A 17,469-nucleotide genomic window follows, 5' to 3' on the forward strand; every position below is an offset into this window, starting at 1 on the left:
GCAAGCACTCTTGCAATCCTGAAAGAACAGTATGAATCATGTAGGAGTATTCACTGACCTATCCATTTTTTTAAATTCTGAATCATCAGCAGAAACCTACTCCCTTCCACAAGTCACTATCAACTATGACTTAGAATGTGGAGTGAGATGCATTGACTCAAGTCTCAGAAAATAAATGAAGTTTAGCCTGATGAATGGGACTATAGCACTATAACCTGTGAGAGGAAATAAAAGAAAGAAATGTTAGGCTTTGCCAACTCTGCATGCCTGACTTCTAAAATAAAAATATTCAGGATTTCAGTGAATGCAACCAAGATGAGGACTGATGTTGAGATCTGCTGGGCATTGAAATGGACAGAAAATCAACCTCTGGAGAAGCTCACTCTCTATAATCTGATATTTTTTGTTACCTAAAAGTAACAGTGTACTTAGTTACCAAACATTTCACTGAAGTACCCAGCCTTTTTCTAGGAAGACCAACTATGATAATTTCCCCTTAGGACCACAAAAACATATTGCAAAATTTTATTCATCAAGAGTCCTCCTGCTAACATGACGCTTTTCTCCATTAGCAGAGCTCATGACACCCTCCTCTCCTCCTGTCTCCAATGCTTTGCACTGTCATGGAGATTTCTGGTATAGGATCAACTTATCAAGCAGGGAAAATACCAGCTATTTATTTAGTTTCAGCTCTCTTATGTTCTTCATTTGCAAGTGGTGGAAGGAAGTACAGTTCTGCCAACAGCTCTTACACCAGCTCCCTAGAGCTTGGTAATTATCAATACTATGGACACTAGGTTATTTATGGTGTTGTACAGCACAACCAGACACACAGCAACTCCTTCTTTGTATGAAATTGTGAAGAGTTACAAAGATATGGCACTCAAAGGCTTTCACCATTCTTTTGATTCTACCATAACAGTTCTTAATGGAAAAATCCACCCTTTCAAGCAATTCTAAATTTTGAACATTTAAATAAGAATTTATTGTAAAACTTATAAGTTAAATATAATTATAATGCATAATTTATATTAAAAAACCAAATACCTCAAAGACAAATGACACACAACTTGGAAGAATTAAATTCAAAATATATGTCTCATGTAAATTTGCAGATAACCCTTTAATGTGCCTGTTATTGAACAGCAATAGTTTTTAGCTGCTGTTTTGTTTTTAGTAGTTTCAATTAATTTCTAAAATTCAAATGTGTCTTAGTATAATAATGATGATGATGCTTATGTAGAGTTTTTACTTCTCGAGTCACTTCTTTGTCTTACATCCCATGAGCCAAATTCTGTTCTTTGGATGTGCTTGTGCTACCCCTTTCTGACACATTGAAAATCATGTATAATCAAGAGCAGATTTTGGTTATTTTTCTTCTTCTTGAAAGGATCTAAATTATGGTGTTAAACATTAAAAGAGTATTTTCTGTTTATCTCAATGGATATTTCTTTTTATTCCTCCTATTAATGTGGAAAAATATTTCCCAGCAAGAAAGGTATTTGTTTTGTTTTTTCAAAAATCAGTAACAAAATTTACAGATTTACAGTAACCTTCATACTAACCAATTGGATACTGGTAGTTATTCCCTCCATAATGTGGCTTGCATTAAAAACCCTTTAATAACTGATTATAACTGAATTTTATTCTCCCCCCACAGACATTCCATTCTTATATTTCCTAACTAAAACAGAGCACACAGGCAGGTGATATAGACATTGTCTGCACAAAATCCTGCACTCACTTAGCTAAAATATGTGTGTTTCAAGCCAATTTAGTTAAACTTATGCAGTCTGTTCTAGCACACATATTTTCATTTACAGATACATTAGAGGGAACTTTGTGAGAGCGGTCAGTTGGATTACAGATTCTTATTTAGAGAGTGTGGCCGAGACTGAAATTGGATCCAGAGAGAACATATTTCTAATATTAAATCCATTTTGCTCTTTTGGAAAATAAAACAGAAAACTAAGGGTTTGGTTGTGGAAATTCCTGTTCTCACAGAAAAAGTGGTTCTTTTCTATATTTTCTTAAAAAGTTTAGAGTATTATAAAAATTGTCACGTCATCTAATCCCGCAAAAGTAATGTTTGCTATAAATCTATAAATCAAGTTGTTCATTGGTGGTCTGCCTCTTCACTTTTACTGTGCAAAGCCAGCTTTCACAAGGAGCAGTATTTAAGGGCCCTTATCCTGTTATTTCATGCATCTGGCTTTCAGACACCTATTTCTCCATTTCTCCACAGACACATTATACTGGGGACCTATTTAATATATTCAGTCCATAGGAACATGTTTCATCCTCTGCACAGTAAAGTAATAGGAACCTGAGGAGCATGTCACACTGAAATTCAAATAAACTGATTTCCCTTCTGCATACTTCTTCCCTTCTGTAGGGAGCATATATAAAGGCAATGGGTTTTCTTTACCTTTTAATTAATCACCAGCTATACTTTGAATAGTTCCCAGTGGTTAATTACAGCTCCTTCTCAGGTCTGTGTTCTGCAAGTTGCAGCAGCCATCTCACTCTCATTACTCAGGCCACAGATGCAGCCTGGTGGGGAATTTGTCTCTTCCCTTTGTTAACCTTCTCATCAAGTAATCTAATAACATTCAATTTACCTCAAACTTGATCCTACAGGCTGAAAGAATTATTCTGAAAAGATTTATTCTTATTCACTTAGAGAATAGAAACAATATTTTTTTCTGAATGCTCTCAGAAGGAAGTGAATAGGGCACTTAAAGGAAATGGGGGGCCTGTGAATTCATTTCAGAAAAGCCTAAAATTCATGTCTTCTGTTTCTTGCTGTGGGTACAAAATTTAGGTACAATATTCAACTGTTAAGCATAAAATAAACATATCCTCCTTCTACAATAGCTTGAAAGAAAAATAAGAGACGTGATTGGAGTTTAGTCAAAGAACTAAAACCTTCTGGGGACTAGCAAATCCCTGAAAGCCCCATGAATAAAACAGGGACATAGGTTTTCAGTTTGACCACAGGGAGCCTCTCTGAGGCACCCAGACTAACAGAATTTTTCACTTAGGCACTTAAGTTCTTTGAGGAAAAACTAAAGTGTGCCTGCCACTGGCTAGAAAGCGAGGCAAAATTGTTTGGCGCGTTTTCCTAAATCCTTGGGGGTTGATCCAACTTGTGAATTTGTGATCTCACTGTTAATATAGTTAATATCTTTTATCTTTAACTACTGTGTTTTTTGTTTCTACCTCTAAACTGTTTTCAAGACTGCTCTTAAGATCAAGTCCTTTATTTACATGATTATAATCTCAAAGAGGTTGTAAACACATTTCTTGTTTCCACCTCCCTCATGTCAAGATGGATCAGCTCATATTGACTTAATGTATCAAGAATCATTGTCCCAGCAGCTAGAAATTTTGCCACTGTTAGTCAGCATTGCTAATCAGGGACATTCTTCAAATGCCTTCTACCTGGGGCTCAGAGCATGGATCTTTGTCTTACAACCAGAATCTTGTTCACTTTTCACTTTCACAATCACATGCCTACTTTTGAAAAAAACTATATACTCTTTTCCACTGTTCATCTAGAATAAATTCATTCCTTAATATTCAATTCCACCACAGAATGTTATTTTTTTTCCTAATTTGGCATCGTCTTTCTATATTCAGATCAAAATGCATTACAATCTTCAGTCTGTTCCATTCCAAAATATCATTTAAAATATGTTCCTCTGAGATGTTTAAAAAGTTTTCCTTCAGTCATCTCACTTCATCTCTTGCCAATCTATGTTCTACTTCATCAACAGATGTCTTCTTTTTCCAATGCCTCTCTTTGTCTGGCCACTGAATGGGATTAATTCCCCTTCCACAGTGTATCTTTCACCTCCTGGAAAAGAGTTCTGCATTTGACAGACTCTCTAATTTATTCTGCTCCTTTTCAAGGCTTTTCTTCTCTCCTTCCATAACTTCTAATCACAGTTGTAACAAAAAAAAGTAACTACATTCTATGCCAAACCCCGCATACGTCTTTTGCATTATTTTTACCAAGTGTAAAAACACATGAATTCAAAAATTATGTTGATACATAATTTAATGACATTTCCTCTTCAGAGTGCATATTCTTTATATTTTTATGAAGATTACAGACCATAATTATTATTTTGTGGTTCAAAACTCTTTTATGCTCATAAGAGTTACATGCTTAAGTGAAAAATGTTTTGTTGCATAAGGTATTTATCATGCATGTTACTGTCTGTGATGAAGAGGTGAATAGAATGTTTCAATTATTTGGACAAAAAGATAGTATGTGCCAACTGACTAGTCCACCTTCCAAATTAACTCAAAGAGGAAAAATCTGAACAAGCCAAAGTTCACAGTACTCTCTCTGTCTCTCTTGTATGTCTAAAATTTCTTCCAAGATGGTATAATTCTCCTCCTATGACTGACATGCTAGGGAAATAAAAAAGCTCTTACAGAATCAGAAATACCCTTATCTCCTCAAACACCCCATCAACACCCCCCTGTTTTTCTTCCACACTCAGGCACACCATGAAGGTGAAGGAGAAAGTTGTGACAAGACAAAACAAATGTAAACAATGGAGGAGATGCGATAAAGGATGCAGCCAGAGAATATTTCAGAAGCAACAGAGGATCTTAAGGCGGAAAAGAGGTATGGAGTGAAAGACAAACTGAAGGAAGTGAGTTTCTTGAGCAATTCATCATAGGGACAATAAAAAGAGAAACCTGAGGCAGAGCAGAAGAAAACAAGCTGACCTCTGGTCAGACAATGCTAAAATATAATTTAACAATAATAATAATGATTATATTGTCTTTGGAAATAACTCATCTTGATTTAGCAATAAAATTTCAAAAGGATTACTTGTTTCACATATCTTCTTAGTAGCTCCCATAAAAAGAATAATAAAAAAGAGAGATAAATTTGATTAGCTAAGGAAATAGCTGACTTGTTCTTAATGATCAGAAATAACTCCCTTCATGTTTCCCAAACATATATACATATATACCTGTTTTTCATTGTTAGGCACTAATTTAAAAGAAATTTTCAGTCAACTGTTTCCTTCCTTCTAATTATGTGTGCTTTTCCTTTGTAGCATCATTATGTTTCTTATTTAAAGCAGACTTTATCATTCCTTCTTTTTTTACAGATCTTCCTACAAAACTATATAAATTTAAGTATGACTGCTCACATGACTTTATGAACGCTAATTTAAATATATCAGGTCCACAGGAAAATTTATTCTTAATTCCTAACACCTAGCACGGGTTCAACTACAGGTTGTTATAATAGGGGGAGGAAAAAAAAAAGGTGATTTTGGTCATGTAGTTCTGTTGATATGTAAATTAACACAGATAAAATTAACTCCAGACATTTTAGAGCTGTATTTCATCTGGCAGTCATTTTATAAAAAGCTTGCAATACTCAGTATCCTGCATCATCTATAGAATTCCTTTCTTTTTTATTTCTTACATAAAACTTCCCAGTTCCATGGCTTTATTTTGTATAAATCACATGCTTAATTTTCAAGCCAAGAATAATCAAGTAAAGATTTTCTGATCAGCAGATGATCTTCCAGTGATTCTAGATAAATTTAGGAAATAACACTAGAATGATTTTAAGTCTACTCACAGTACTTTCAAATAAGAGTTTCCTATCCATCCAAGACATAAATACAAACTTTAAAAAGCCTTCCGTATTTATCTCAGGTGCTTTTATTTTTAATCTGAGGGTATTGAGTCTTATTCTAAGGTATGTTTTACAATTGATATAAACTGACAACTGGTTCAAAAGTCCTATCCGCTTCCTACACCCACTGCTTACTCCTCCCTTCATCTCCTGTTACAAGAGTCTGTGAACTGTACTAGAAAACAAGTCCAGATTAAGTCATGCTTTTTATTTAACTTCTTGTAAAAGTCTATGAATTCTGATCTATTTGTCTACATGACTACTCAGATACTCGTGCTAGCTCAAGACTGAGTGTAAGAGGAATCAAAAGGAGAATAACAGCCATACTTGAGTGTTTACAAAAGCAGCACTGGAGATATTCTAATCATTATCCAGAAAATGCAGGTGGAAAAGCCTTATGCATTGCACATGACTTCAGGAAATATTCAAAGTAATGTGTGGATGAGAGGTAGCCTTCGGGAGATGTGTAGTTCATAGGCTGATTATGAAACTATTGGGCCAACATGTACATTTGAAATAAATGTTACTGAAAACAGCACCACTTAAATTTTAGGAATGAAACCATTTTGCTCTTTCTTCATAACTTTGACTGCACACTAGACATCCAGTAGGATCTTGTAGTTAAAAGCATAATTAGCAATACTTTTTCAGTAATTTCCTGGGACTTTCTGAAGCTCACATTTACAAAACCATTTTGCCTAATATTAGGTAACTTTCTCAAAGAGGCACTGACCAATCTACAAAAATATGAACGTGTTTTCAAGGGTAGCTCTTCAGAAAATCTTTTAACCTTCAGTACTTGGTTTTCTGATTTGTATATGTGCTGACAAGAGCCTGACATTAAATTCATTTAGACTTGAAAGGTATAAAACTAATGAGAAGATTAAAAAGGGTTTGGTAAATTGTTTAATAAAATTTCTTGGGTATCAGCAGAGTCCTGTTAAAATCAAACAGATCTCTCAGTTTTAAAAATAATATCATACATCAGTGGTTTCTACATAATCCCCTATAACTAGAAGAAATGTCCTCAAATAAACAGATGAGGCCATTTATAAGCATCCTCTTTCTGTATCTGCAGCAGCATGACAGAAGTGGTCCATATTACCCAGAAAATTCCAATTGATCATAGTGGTTAAAACCATACATTCCTCAGATGTTATATTTGAACAAATTCTGTAATGATAGACATTAATGGAAGATTTAACAGAACCAGGTGGTGCCTATTACACTGTCTTTTTCACCTGCCCACTTATGAGGAGAATGAAGACCATTCAAGAGTAGGACTGTCCATAATTCAATATCATTTGTGGTAAAAAAAGAAAACAGAAATACAGGAACTCAAATCTAAGGATCAATAATCATGTTTTTTGCATTTAATATCTAATCTGTGTTTCATTTCTGCCACACTTTTAATGGATTAAAATTTGGCTGAATGACAACACTGAAGGTTTTCAGTGGGTTTTTGCAACTGTCAGGGTAATATCCTTTCCCATGTAAAGGAAAAGAAATTGAAATAAAACTGGATGAAAATGAAACACTATTTATCTAGGAGGAAACACTTAACATCAAGAGAGACACCTAGATTGAATCCAAAGCACACCATCTCTCTTGTTTTAGACCTCATCACCATGCTATTTACAATTCACAATGGTGCCTCATGCTGCTTTTCAGAAAGTCTGCTTTACAAAGTCTAAATTAGGATTAGTGACCCAGAAACTAGCTTCAACTCCAAGATCAATGTCAGCTTCCTCAGAGGGCTTCAGTAGGGGACAGACAAAAACAGACAAACAGACAACACCTTTGCTGAGGCTTCTTTAATTTGCTGTTGAATAGGGACCAAGTATAAGAGATGCCAAAGCAACTCCTTCTAGCTCACAGGACATCATGACGGGAAGCTCTGAGTTGTCTCTGGAGTTGTGGTGATATATGAAATCATACCAAATTTTTAAACAGATGTGAGTGGGTGGTAGAGAGGAGGGAATCATGTCATAAGCACACAGGAACTCTGGAAGAACTGATGTCTGCTAAGATCATCCATCTTCCCATCTGCAGTGAGGGGAGGTGAGGTGCACCATCTTTTAACTTAGCATGAAGTAATGAGAATCTGAATTACTGCTCCATCCCAAGGCTGCCATGGGCATCAAAGACCATCAGCCCTTCTAATTTTCTGCAATGGCAATCTCTGTAAAATCTGCAGTTTTCCTTCTGTTCAAGAGGAAGGCATGCAGAAATTGTTAGGAATAAAGTTTTATTCTTTGGCTGAGGAATGGGAAAAGACTTAGCTCTAAAGTCTTTTAGGCAGAATTATGAGTTATTACGCTTACAGGATTTGCAGTACTTTGATCATGTGCACCAAGACCTTATAGAACTGCTCAGTTTTTACAAAGACCTGCATTTCCTGGCATCCTGATGCACACACAGAGGTCATGCATGCAGAGATATGTTCCCTCTCTCTCTCCATAAGATTGAAAGTAGAGAATCATGGGAAGGTACAGATATCTGTGGCTCAGCAGTAAGCTGAATCATATCCTATCCTCAATGTGGATGCCATACACTGACAGCAAAGGTGGGGAAAATATGTTTTTTTGATCAGTTGAAGTCAATCTGAGAGGTAAAATCACAGAAGGAATCTTTTAGGAAGAAATGGTATAATTCAACAGTGTTTACTGAAGAGTAATAGATGCTGTAAAGAATACATGTGGCTGATGAAAGTTGTGTGCTGATTAAAGGATCCTGCCCGTTTTGTTGACAAGAAATTCCTTAGGAGCAAGAATTCCAGTATTAGACCCTGCTGAAGTGCAGAAGAACACAGGTTTCACCAAAAGACCCAGTGAAGGAAGCAGAGAGGAACAATATGAAGATTTTACCCTAATATTTATCAGAAAATAATTCTTTGCCCAAAGAAGAGAAGAAAGCTTTCCAAGAAAATTAGGCTGCAAAGAAATTACATCTTATGAGTAGATCTATAATATGTATTCTCATGCTCAAGTCTATCATACTAAGATGTTACAGGTTTTCAAATACAAACAGTAAACTTTTCTTAAAAGATATGATGACTAGAAACAGACCTACACACAACAAATCAGTACAGTCAAATCAGGTCTCAAAAACTTACCTTGTGCAGTTGATACAGATTTCCCTGCCATTTGAAAATAAAAGAACGTGGCCAACCAGATGGTGACCATGAGTATAATCTTCTCCTGTGCAGGAATTTCAGGAAAAAAACTCAGCAATTTGTTGCTTGAGTGAGGCAAGGATACCTGCCAACCACCATAAGACTGCTGTTGTGCACATGTGAAGTCTTCTGAAGAAGAAAGACAACTCCTAATGTATGTTATAAATAAATTCTTTAAGTGCTAGGATAGTTTCATTAGAATAAATAACAACCATGAGGCCAATGAGACTTTCAAACCCTTAACTTCTGGCAGAGAGATAAAGGACTGTATTCTGTCCTCATATACGCATGGATCCCAGATGTACTCACAGATAAAATGCTCATCCCAAAGTGATGTCAGGTTTGGTGTGAATTTTGTCTCATCTCACATCTGCTTTAATCTGGGCCCCCCTGAAGTTGCTGCAAAGATGCCTTTGATATTGGTGACAGTTACACACAGTAACAGTGTTTCCTGTCCTCCCGTGTGCCCTGGTAAAACCAAAGTAATATTTGTAATTAAGGTTGGGAACAAGAACCAGTTACTGTGAAGTAAGTTGGTGGTTTTTATTTAGGTTACAGTGAAAAACCTGCACATGATGTTATCACATGATAGCAATGAAATAGAAATCCCAATCCTTGGATTAGTGGTAATTAGTATTGTGGTCATTACTCATGTAGATAAATGTTTAGAAGCTTTCAGGGCTAATGAATACTGGCCTTAATTGCAGGGATGCCTTAAGAATCTGCCATAGATTTCACAGAGTAATGACAAAATTTTCCAGTAAACCATGAAAATGGGGCAAGCTATAGGAAAGCTATTTTCAAATCACATTTTTAATCTGAAAGCTAAATTTCTTAATTTTAGGTGTCTTTCCCATACTTTCTTTGTATATTATTTTAAGTGTAAATGTTTTCAGCTCAATAATTTCTTTTCCTTCTGTACATATTCCAACTATCTTTCTGCTATATAGGCCTTTAAAAGTGTCCTCAAATGCTGCCTGCACTCAGCCAGCCAGAAGCATATTATATATTTTGCATCAAGTTAATTTGTATTTTTTCCCTATAAGAAAACCCAAAGCTTTTCAATTCACTAAAAGCAGGCCAAAAGTAAAGAATATCTAATGCAGTAAGATTTAGCATAGTAAAAGAATTAATGTATCAGATAGGCTGAATATTACACTATCCAGTTTTCAATGGTTACAATAATGGATGTGTTAATAGAGTCTGTAAAGTCATGTGAGCAGTCATACTTAAATTCAGTTTCCAGGCAAAAAGGAAATCTTTAATTACCATTTGATGGCAACAGCTCTAACATGAACTGGATTTTTCTTTTGATGGCATTGGAACAGTGAGATTAAAACAAGCAAATCAACAATCTGTAATTTTTGCAGGGGGAATACTTAAAACTGGCATTAAAACTACCTGAGTATTAATTATAAATAACTCATGTTATTCCCTACACTCTAGAAATTTTTTTGAAATGAAATGTTTTCAAAGGGACAACTCCTTTGGCATTAACATAATCTCACCAAGATAGCAAGAATCAATTTGTTTCAAAAGATGGAAAAAAGTGTTTAAGTTAAAAATAAAGAAGTTTATTGAGATAAGAATTTACTATCCCATAAATAACACACCCGAGCAACTCATGTGTGTTAGGTAAAAAATAAGGCTGCATTTAGCAGTCAAATCTGGAAAAAAATTGTCTTCCCTAGGAAAATAAAAAAGATATTTCCCCTATCAACTTCTCTAGTACAGTCTATTAAGTTACTATGTGCCAGCGTAAAAAGCAAAGGAAGTAGGATATAGCCTCTGTGTTCTTGAATTTACTTCCTTCCATTGTAATGTGTTCTGACTTTATGTGGGATTACCCTGGTCTTAAAACGAATTTTCAAGTTGACTCTTGTTCTCTTTTTTCTTCTCCCAATCATAAAATAAGCCAATCTAAACATGCTGAAATTACTCAGAAGACTCAGCAAAGTCTGGTCATGCTGTTGTTTCTAGCTTCTTTAACCAATGGCAGAAACCTCAATTTTGTCAGTGTGTATTTAAAAGCAATTCATCATTGGTGCATCAGATTCACACAACAATGATCAAAGGAAGCAAGGAGCATCCTTTACCACAAAAAAAACCCCAAACCTATAAGTCACTGCAGTAGTACATAAAAGTCTTCTTTGGCCAAAATCACTGTTGAGAAATGAGCTAACAGCTGCACATTTTTACTTGCTGAACTTAAGTCCGTGAAATGAACCCAACACTGAGTCTAATATGAGAGAATCAATGGACTGTTGCCTTACTCAGTGCTTCTCCAAAGACTTTTGAACTAGAACAGAATTCATTTTAATGAGCATCCAACATCTGGAATAGCCCCTTAAGAGTTACAGAAAGCTGAGTTACAGAAAGCCAAGTTTAAAAAACGTTGCAAGAATACCAAATGTCTACTGAGAAAACACCAGAAAGACTGGAAAAAAAAATAAAATAAAAATTCAGTAAATATAAATACACTTTGGAATTAAAAGTTAATTATATTATGATTTGGAGATTTACTTTAAAATCCTTTCAGACACAGTTTCTCCTCTGAGTACTTGATAAAAACTGATCTACCTGTAATTAGCAGAAGATTTTTGGATGGAGTCCAACAGCAATTTTTTTGAATGGCTTAGGAGTAATGCAGTTTTACTCCTTTCTGTAGAGCACAACTATACCTTTGACAGTACCATAAACAGCCATGAGGAAAAACACTCCATATCTCTAGAGGGGTTTTTTTATTGCCTCCTTTCTGGTTCCCGCTCAGTTTTCAAAAATTGGCTGCAATGCTTTGCTGTCTTGAAAGTAAAAAGAACTGAATACTTCTGCAACTCTATTTTATTAGTCCTATAGCTTATGCAACAGGTGGCTAATGTCAGAAGAGTTCAGGTCAAACAGTGTCTGTGCACTTGCAGACATCCAAAGTCCTTTCTAAATTGAAAATGCATTTATGTATGTATATATATATATTTGACTTTTGGCCTCTGTTCACCAGTAATTTGAATTAGGCCCTAAAAAGCTAGAAGAGCTGGATCAACTAGGTAATATTCAGAGTATCTCCAGATTTTACACATGCAGCAAATGCTTTCTGAGGTATGGATTCTGAGGAAAGACAACTGATAGCATTTTACATATTATTAGTTTTAATCTTCCAGAACTTGGCTTAATCAATGTGACACAAATGAAAACAGTGTGTGCTAGAGTGAACTTTTGATTTTTTTTGATGGCCTGAAGAGTCTTAAAAAGATGAAACATTTAAGGATACTGTATTTTATTATCTTTAGATTTAAAATTAAAAAACAGTAGATAGTAATAGATTAATACATATTAAAGAGAGGTTGGAAGAAGGAGAAATAAGAAAATATTTCTAAAGAGTTTTCCTTTTCTGTTTGCTGTGATTTTAATAAACTGTGACCCTATTAAAATCACCACTCCATACACTTTTGTAATCAGTTCCTTTTTTGTAATTGTGCCAGTGTTGTATCCACTGTATATGAATTAATGCCAGATAAATATGGCTATGCTTCAAGAAGCACTATTTTTCATAGCATTACCCTGAACTTTCTGGCTCAAGCACACAAATTTGAGGGACAAATGTCTCTGAAAAGAACAGTCTACAGTGCTTCCAGCGCCTCTCTCCTACATGACTCTTCTGCAGCTGTACAAAGGCCAACAAACATCAAATGAGACATGTAGACTGAAGCCAAATAATTCAGACTAAACTGATCAAGTTTACCCATTCAGTGCAAGATGTTTTCATTTCATAAGGTCTTTTTTCTTTTGTAGGCTAATTAGAACAGTTTGACTAAGACTTACTGAAATATTATGTTCCCTGCCATTCAAAAATTGTACGAGCCAATGCCAATGCTACACCCTGCTCCCTTTTAAAGCCATATGCACTTCTCTTAAAATTTTAGACCTGCTTAAGGTATCCACAGCTGCTTCTAATATTTTGACCATAAATTTTTTCTCTTCAACTGAATTGTTATAAAGTATGCCAAACAGTTAATGTTGTTTTGTTTTTTTGTCTTCTTGCATAATGCTGCTATATTCAAATGCAGGAACTGTAGAACTGAACAACTGAAGCTTGTATTTCTATGTTCAAAATTGAATAGTTGCCCCTAGAAGCTGGACTTTGCCTATTTAGCTCAACATTGTTCATGTTGATTTTGCCATGTATAGGCAGAAAAATGAATACTCTAAAACATATCTCTGGGTTTGAAAAGCCAAAAAAAAACCCCAAAAACCATGAAACTACATCAAGTTTTGGAAGCAGTATGATGCTGCTACAGCAGTATCCAGCAGAGCACCAATGATTGCTAACATACCAGTCAGGTATGACACAGGCTTCAAACACTGCAGTCAGCCACTTTCCTGTATGTTAAGGACCCCACAGATACAAACTACACTTCTGGTGAAATTTTCACTAGCTTCAGGAAGGGAAATCTGCTATAACTGACAGCATTCACAGTCCTCCAGAATCTGAGCTTCCTAGAGAGAAGCCCATGCTGACAACACTTCCTACAGCTCTACTCAACAGGAATAGCCTAACAAGAACTGAGAGGATTGGGTAAGGGAATATTCAGTCCATGAAGGCAGGGGTGCAGGATGACTCATCTGGTGCTGTTCCCAAGTTATCCTCTGCAATCAAACCAAGAGCTCACTGAGGTGCTTCAGCAACCACCCCATCTATTTTTTTTTTCCAGAGCAGTAAAGATGGCACCACAATCCGGTTCCTTTGTGCATGGGCAAATGAGGAATCAGAAAGGACATCCACCTACAAAGACTAGAGCAGCTGAGTCCAGTACTCTTGATAGAAAATTTTCACTACTCTGCATTTTATAGCACCCATCCTTAACTTGGCAACATTACCAAGTTTTCTCCATTTCGTTTTCTCCATTTCATATAAACAACATCCAATGTAAAGTCAAAGGAAAAAGCTGTTCTTTGTTTCTTTTAGTGGTAAATTTTGAAAGATAATTCATAATATATTTCTGAGACAACCTTGGATAAGAGGGTTTTAAGAAGCAGAAGAGGAGCAGAATTAACAAAAGGTATTTACCTTGCTGTTCAGTTAAATTGGGACTCTAATTAGGTCAGCTACAGAAGAGTAAAACACTCCAATAAATGGGTAGATTTACTCAACACAGAATGGGTCAGGTTGGAAGGGACCACAGTGGGTTATCCAGTCCAACCCCCCTGCTCAATCAGGGTCATCCTTAGAGCACATGGTGCAGGATTGCATCCACACAGGTGAGGGAGAGAGACTCCACAGCCTCTCTAGGCAACCTTTTCCAGTGCTCAGTCACTCACACAGTAAAGAAGTTCTTCCCCATATTCAGGTGGAACTTCCTGTGCTTCAGTTTCTGCCCATTGTCTCTTGCCCTATTGCTGGGCACCACTGAGAAGAGCCTGGAAACCTCCTCTTGACACCCTGCCTTCAGTTACTTGTATACATTGATGAGGTCTCCTCTCAGCCATCTCTTCTGGAGGCTGAACAGGCTCAGCTCTCCCAGCCTTTCTTAAAAAGAGAGATACTCCAGTCCCTTCATCATCTTTTGGGGCTTTTCACTGGACCTGCTCCAGGAGGTCCATGACTCTCCTGCACTGAGAAGCCCAGAACTGGACACAGCACTCCAGACTCACCTCACTAGGACTGAGTAGAGGAGCAGGATCAACGCCCTCGATCTGCAGGGATCTGCTCTTCCTAATGCATCCCAGGACACCATTGGCCTTCTTGTCCACAAGGGCACTGCTGGCTCATGGAGAGCTTGTTGTGCACCAGGAGCCCCAGGTCCTTCCCTGCAGAGCAGCTTTCCAGCAGGTCAGCCCTCAATCTGTGCTGGTCCCTGGGGTTATTCTTCCCCAGGTGCAGGACGCTGCATTTGCCTTTGTTGAATTTCAGTTCTTGTAAACAATCAGATAAGAGTCAAGTTGTAATTTCCTTTTCAAATATCTACATTTCAAATATCCTGCATTTTCCAGGATTAAGGTCATAAGGTCTCTGAGTAGTAATGTAGAAAGTGAGGGAACCTAAATGCACGTGGAGTCAGTGCACATAGAAAACTTGCTGGACCGTGTCTATGAACCTTGTCATGGCAGAGGCTGAGCCAGCCTTTTGTGTTGAGCACTGAGGTGTACAACCCTCTGTAGCTAGTAATCCTGTCTCCTCAGGGTCCCCATCTCCCTCTCTGCTCACCCCTCCTTAAAATCCTTTTTGAGGGATGAGTTTGAGCCTTGCAAGCAAAATTTGGGAACGACATGTTAGTTCTAAGCACAGTGACACCCAGACACAGGACAGATAAGATAGAAGAATCTACTATTAGTTTTCTGCTTTCTTTGCTTCTACCCTCCTGTGGAGTTAGGAAAAAAGCTCTCTTTCAATGAGAAAGTAAAGGCTGCCTGAACAATCAAGTGAGTGCAATGACTGTGGCATTTGTGTTGCAGCCATTTTCATACAAACAGTTTCAAATAACTTTGCAGTATCAGCCTCAATGTGTACTTTGTTTAGAAAAGATTCCCCTAATCATCAAAGCACTGCATAAAAAACAATCACAGCAATTAGGACATGCCAAACAGAAGAGACAGCTGTGAAGATTTTTTTGTCCATTTCTCTGAATATCCTTCCTTCGATTCACTTGAATTGAGCTCAATTTTCTAGTCTTTAACTTCAGGCTCTTTCAAACAGACACAGCCCTTACATAGCTATCCAACTGCTAACACTGCTCCACTGTCTTCAGAGCAATAGCAGAGTCTTGCTCCTCACTTATCCAGTTTTCAACCAAACATAGATGCTGTTTTCACCCCATCCCCAGGGCACTGAAAGTCTCTAGGACTCTGACTGCCTCTTCTAAAGAGAAATTTCTGCTGAGGTATTTGACAAGAAATAAGTTAGCATACTACAGCAGGGCCAAAAGAAGTTCAACATTTAAACATTTATGTTCTAACATAAACATAGATAAAAATTTTTATGTATCTGTGAGTTGCTTCCTTCTCTCCTCACTTATTTGAGACATTTTGTACATCACAAATGATTCAAATGGAATTTAGATCACGATTCCACTTGTATAGCATCTAGTATCACTGATCCTGTCATTTAAGTGCTTAGATTCAATAGTTTTTAAGTCATAAGAGGGTAGAAGATAAAAGGGCTCAGTTTTTTTAAAATTGAACTTTTGTCTACAGTATGCCATATTTATTTTCTGATACACTCTCAAATTTATTTTCATGAAGCTAAATAATATAGATTCCTCAGCCTTAAAAAGATAGCTTGGAAGATCTATTAAGGAGTACCCTGGAAGCAGGTACGATACAAGAACACAAAGCAGGAACTGGAGCCCTTTAACAATAAGCACTGTAGTCATATAAGAATAAGCTGTGCTGTACAGCAGTTTTACCACAGCTGTCACAGTGGACAAAACTGAAAAACATCACCAGTTTCCTGCAAGTAATCAAACATTTTCAGAGAAATTGTAAAAAGGATGAAATTCAGCCTGCTACAATTTAAAATAAGTTTGTTTTTTAAAACTGATTCCAAAGGACATAAAAATATTAACAACTTGATGAATTACTTTTCTCTGAGTTAATGTTTTATTTTCACTTCTAACTTAATGGAAGAGATGAGAAAACTAACACAGTATTAGGCACTTTAGCATGATCAGCAGTGCTTCAGATGAGGAGGAACAATTTTTAGATGTATATAGTGAATTGTATAGCCTCAAATATTAGATTGTCTAACTTAAAAATTTTGAAAGGAAATTAGTTTCTGTGCTTTGTAAAGACCTTAAGCCCTCAGATGCAAAAGCCAGTCACCCCTTTAATATAACGATTTCCCATACACCTTTAAGACTTACACATCAAAATGTTTGTACTATTGAAATGGCAGGCATTTAGCTACCTTTTGATATCTATTTTTCAAGATATCATCATAATTTGACTGATGCCTTCTCTTCCTTACACTGGTATAAGGCTCTCCATCTGTGTTCCTGGGACTGCCTGGTTTGAAATACAAATGGCAGCAACCAAATTGTCAGGACCAACACACACCTGCAGGGCACACTCAGACCAATCCACATATTCCCTCTAGCGAAGACAGTAAGCACGATATCCAAAATGAAAATAACCAGACTGGTTAGACAGGTGACAGTTCCAATGCTTTCCAAACATTTCTACTTCATGACAGTTTGCCAAGCAAAGTAGCTTACAGCTCATGAGGGATTTACCAGAGAGATTACAGCAACTACAGCCAACGAGCAGCACCCTTTGCAGAGCACACATCCACCCTGATTAAGCCTGCATGTCACCCTGTCACTTGCTATAAGCCTTCCTGGTTATTTCAAGTTGTTAAGCAGAAACCACAATTCCTTAATGATATTCTTTCCCATAAGCAATGGCTGAAGCAGTTACAGCAATGTCATTCAGCTCCTAACAAGAAGAAAAATAATTCACAAGGGAGGTGGTAATTCTCAAGAAAAACTTTCCTAAAATGATGTATGCAATTCTCTGTAAGCCTGAGAACACATTCATGAGTATCCCATTTTTATTCTGGCTGAATTACTTGTCTTCAGATTCTGTCTCTTTAAGTATATGAGTAGCTTCTAGATTAATGCCACCC

General features: G+C 36.7%; 1 protein-coding gene across 9 annotated transcripts in view; it reads right to left on the minus strand.

Annotated features, from left to right (window-relative positions):
• Positions 1-17,469, minus strand: part of NAV3 (neuron navigator 3) — a 507,938-nt gene that overhangs the window by 217,090 nt on the left and 273,379 nt on the right. The window lies entirely within an intron of this gene.

Source organism: Camarhynchus parvulus, chromosome 1A (assembly GCF_901933205.1).
Source record: "Camarhynchus parvulus chromosome 1A, STF_HiC, whole genome shotgun sequence".
NCBI lineage: Eukaryota > Metazoa > Chordata > Aves > Passeriformes > Thraupidae > Camarhynchus > Camarhynchus parvulus.